Source organism: Dasypus novemcinctus, chromosome 3, assembly GCF_030445035.2.
Source record: "Dasypus novemcinctus isolate mDasNov1 chromosome 3, mDasNov1.1.hap2, whole genome shotgun sequence".
NCBI lineage: Eukaryota > Metazoa > Chordata > Mammalia > Cingulata > Dasypodidae > Dasypus > Dasypus novemcinctus.
This window is the reverse complement of record NC_080675.1, coordinates 170,509,559-170,514,639: the sequence shown is the minus strand read 5'-3', so window position 1 is coordinate 170,514,639 and position 5,081 is coordinate 170,509,559. Positions and strand designations below refer to the sequence as shown.

At 43.0% G+C, this 5,081-nt stretch overlaps 1 pseudogene; it reads left to right on the top strand.

Annotated features, from left to right (window-relative positions):
- The first annotated feature begins 2,436 nt into the window (after nt 1-2,436).
- LOC101426957 (60 kDa heat shock protein, mitochondrial pseudogene) lies at nt 2,437-4,535 on the top strand (annotated as a pseudogene).
- The last annotated feature ends 546 nt before the right edge of the window (nt 4,536-5,081 follow it).

Here is a 5,081-nt window from a genome sequence, read left to right as displayed (position 1 = left end):
TGGGTGTTGGATGGTCACCACCAGTCTCGGCCACCTCCCTTCCCATCTGCACTGGTTCCAGTAGCTTTGGCACCCTTCTCCCGGCTGCGGGCTTTCTCCCCAAGATCTGCCCTGCAGGCCACAGCCAGCAGGAGCTTCTAGCGCTCAGATTGGAGTGCTTTCCTCCCCTTCACGGCATCTCGATGTTGACAGGATACATTCTAAACCCTTAGAACAGTGTTCAAAACATGTTGCCAGGAAGTGGACTTGGCTCAACAGATAAAGCATCTGCCTACCACATGGGAGGTCCAGGGTCCAAACCCCGGGCCTCCTGACCCACGTGCAGTGCTGATGTGCACAAGGAGTGCCATGCCACGCAGGGGTGTCCCCCGTGTAGGGGAGCCCCACGCGCAAGGAGTGTGCCCCGTAAAGAGAGCCGTCCCCTGCGAAAGGAAGTCCAGCCCGCCCAGGTGTGGCACCGCACACATGGAGAGCTGATGCAGCAAGATGACACAACAAAAAGAGACACAGTTTCTGGGTGCTGCTGACAAGAATACAAGCGGACTCAGAAGAACACACAGCAAACGGACACAGAGAGTAGACAACTGAGAGGGGGGGAAGGGAAGAGAAATAAATAGAAATAAATCTTTAAAAAAAACCACGTTGCCAACTCCCAGGCCCGGCTTGCTTTTCCCATTGCCTGCCCTTCTTCCCCAGCCACTTCACACTCAGCAGTACCTCTTGTCAGCTCATGGCATGCCTGTGGGCCTCTTCTGAGCACACTGCTCCCTTGGTGTGCATTGCCCTTTCCCGCTGCTTCTGCTTTTTAAGACTTCGCTCAGCTCACAGCCTCCCTGTGAGCTCTGCTCTGACTCCCACCCCAAGGACCCATAGCTCCCTTATTTCTGCTCTGGCAGCACTTGGTATAAACTTTTAGTAGAATATATACCATACTTCAACAGCTTGTTTTAGAGTTCTCTAGGAAACTCTGAGACATCTGTACAGATTTTGAGATTTTATTCAATTGTCTCCTACGATCATGGGAATGTCCGAGTTCAAATTCCATAGGGCTATGAAGAAGGACATAAAGGAAAATATACTTATCTTGATGAAATGATAGGAAAGTTCAACAAAGAAACAGAAACATAAAAATGAATGAAATGGGAATTCTAGAGCTGAAAATATAAAACATATGAAATAAAATTGTCATTAATTGGTCTTAACAGCAAATCAAATATGAAGGAAATAGAAATTAAAAATGAACATAAACAGACCTTTTTGGGGACCTGTGAAACAATATCAAAAGGTCTAATATGGATAATTTTTGTCCCAGAGACTGAGGAAAATAATGATTGAATAGTGATTAAGATTAGCATTGAGGGTGGCGGACTTGGCCCAGTGGTTAGGGCATCCGTTTACCACATGGGAGGTCCGCGGTTCAAACCCCGGGCCTCCTTGACCCGTGTGATGAGCTGGCCCATGCGGAGTGCTGATGCGCGCAAGGAGTGCCCTGCCACGCAGGGGTGTCCCCTGCATAGGGGAGCCCCACACGCAAGAAGTGTGCCCCATAAGGAGAGCCGCCCAGCGCGAAAGAAAGTGCAGCCTGCCCAGGAATGGTGCCGCACACACAGAGAACTGACACAACAAGATGACGCAACAAAAATAAACACAGATTCCCGTGCCGCTGACAACAACAGAAGCGGACAAAGAAGATGCAGCAAAATAGACACAGAGAACAGACAACTGGGGTGGGGGCGGGAGGGGAGAGAAATAAATAAATAAATAAATCTTTTTTAAAAATAGCACAGAATAGTGAAATATATAAATTTACAGATACAAAAGTTCCTCAAATCACAAGCAGGACAAATATAAAGTATTAACTATAAAAAAGGGTATAGACTAGCTCATTAATGATTTCTATGTTGATTACATGTTGTAATGATAATATTTGCATATATTGGGTTAAATAAAATATATTATTAAATTTTAAAAAAATTCCAGAGGCCATGTTGCAAGGCAGGAACTCCATTGAAGGTTTTGATGAAATCCCCAGGAGAAGCTGGCTGGCTGAAGTAGAGAAGGAAGTTCTCTCTTCTGACTGTGATATCATCCCTTCCCCTGTTAAAGCCTTCAACTGATTGGATGAGAAGTCTCTCATTGCTGAAAGCAACCTCCTCAGCTGACTGTAGATGTAATCAGCCATAGATACGGTCAACTTACTGATGAGTTAGGTAAATGAAATGTCCTCACAGTAACAATTAGCTTAGTACTTGCTTGACCAGACAACTGGGTACCGTTACCTGGCCAAGTCGAAACATGACCCTAACCATCACACATATTATGCGTTTGTATCTCTTTTATTAGATTGTAAGTTCACTAGAATCAGGAATTGTGTCTTTAGAGCCTTGACCACAGGAAATGTGCAATCGATGTTTAAAAAAAAGTGGCCCGGGGGCGGGGGGAGCGGCGGAGGGAGGGGACACGGACTCATTGCCGTGTGCGCCCAGCGCTCCGTCCCTCACTCGCCGCTGAAGGCCTTCCTCGCTACCCGTACGGCCTGCCGCTGCCCCGCAGAAATGCTTCGATTACCCGCAGTCCTTCGCCAGATGAGGCCAGTGTCCAGGGCATTGGCTCCTCATCTCATTCGGGCATATGCCAAAGATGTGAAATTCGGTGCCGATGCCCGAGCCTTAATGCTTCAAGGTGTAGACCTTTTAGCTGATGCTGTAGCCGTTACTATGGGGCCAAAGGGAAGAACAGTGATTATTGAACAGAGTTGGGGAAGTCCCAAAGTAACAAAAGATGGTGTGACCGTTGCAAAATCAATTGATTTGAAGGATAAATATAAAAATATTGGAGCTAAGCTTGTTCAGGATGTTGCCAATAACACAAATGAAGAGGCTGGGGATGGCACCACCACTGCTACTGTACTGGCACGCTCTATTGCTAAGGAAGGCTTTGAGAAGATTAGCAAAGGTGCTAATCCAGTAGAAATCAGGAGAGGTGTGATGTTAGCTGTTGATGCTGTAATTGCTGAACTTAAGAAGCAGTCTAAACCTGTGACAACCCCTGAAGAAATTGCTCAGGTTGCTACAATTTCTGCAAATGGAGACAAAGAAATTGGCAATATCATTTCTGATGCAATGAAAAAGGTTGGAAGAAAAGGTGTCATCACAGTAAAGGATGGAAAAACATTGAATGATGAATTAGAAATCATTGAAGGCATGAAGTTTGATCGGGGTTATATTTCTCCATATTTTATTAATACATCAAAAGGTCAGAAATGTGAATTCCAGGATGCCTATGTTCTGTTAAGTGAAAAGAAAATTTCTAGCATTCAGTCCATTGTACCTGCTCTTGAAATTGCCAATGCTCACCGTAAGCCCTTGGTCATAATTGCTGAAGATGTTGATGGAGAAGCTCTAAGTACACTTGTTTTGAATAGGCTGAAAGTTGGTCTTCAGGTTGTAGCAGTCAAAGCTCCAGGTTTTGGTGACAATAGGAAGAACCAGCTTAAAGATATGGCTGTTGCTACTGGTGGTGCAGTGTTTGGAGAAGAGGGGTTGAATCTAAACCTTGAAGATGTTCAGGCTCACGATTTGGGAAAAGTTGGAGAGGTCATTGTGACCAAAGATGATGTCATGTTCTTGAAAGGAAAAGGTGATAAAGCTCAAATTGAAAAACGTATTCAAGAAATCACTGAGCAGTTAGATATCACAACTAGTGAATATGAAAAGGAAAAACTGAGTGAACGTTTAGCAAAACTTTCAGATGGAGTTGCTGTGCTGAAGGTTGGTGGAACAAGTGATGTGGAAGTGAATGAAAAGAAAGACAGAGTTACAGATGCACTCAATGCTACACGAGCTGCTGTTGAAGAAGGCATTGTTCTCGGAGGTGGCTGTGCTCTGCTTCGATGCATTCCAGCCTTGGATGCACTAACTCCAACTAACGAAGATCAAAAAATTGGTATAGAAATTATTAAAAGAACACTCAAAATTCCTGCAATGACCATTGCTAAGAATGCAGGTGTTGAAGGATCATTGATAGTTGAGAAAATTATACAGAGTTCCTCAGAAGTTGGTTATGATGCTATGCTTGGAGATTTTGTGAATATGGTAGAAAAAGGAATCATTGATCCAACTAAGGTTGTAAGAACTGCTTTATTGGACGCTGCTGGGGTGGCATCTCTGTTAACCACAGCAGAAGTCGTAGTCACAGAAATTCCTAAAGAAGAGAAGGATGCTGGAATGGGTGGAATGGGTGGAATGGGTGGAATGGGCGGTGGTATGGGAGGTGGCATGTTCTAATTCCTAGAATAGTACTTTACCATTATTAATGAACTGTGATGAGAAGCTCCAGGCAGTGTTTCTCACCAATAACTTGAAGTCATTTGAAGAAAATGACAGAAGAAAAGGCTGGTTGATGTCAGAAAATCGCTATAACCATCAGTTACTGGTTTCAGTTGACAATATATAATGGTTTACTGCTGTCATTGTCCATGCCTACAGATAATTTATTTTGTATTTTTGAATAAAAAGACATTTGTACATTCCTGATACTGGGTACAAGAGTCATGTACCTGTGTATTGCTTTCAAATTAAATCACTGAGGCATTTTTACTGATTCTGTTAAAATCAGGATTTTAGTGCTTGCCATCACTAGATGAGAAGTTAAGAAGCAGCCTTTCTGTGGAGAGTAAGAATAATTGTATACAAAGCAGAGAAATACCCAATTATGTGACAAACTTGTGTAATAAAAATTTGTTTAAAGTTAAAAAAATAAAAAATAAAAAAAAATTTAAAAAAAGTGGCCCTATCCACTATGGGAAAATTCCCCTGGGCGCCCATCAAGCCACAGGCAGTCCTACTTATACTCTCATCTCCTTTTAAATGCTCTTAAAATTTGTCCCATGTATGGATGCTAAAAACAGGTATGGGGGGAAAATGATATATTCAGGTATTGGCTTGTATATTCACAAGGTAACCATATTTCTTCAAATTTACAGTACCATCAATTGCAAGATGTTCCATTGTTTTACATACAGGAAAGAAATGAAGATGGTCAATTAACAATATGACACAGTATCATAATGACAGTCCTGC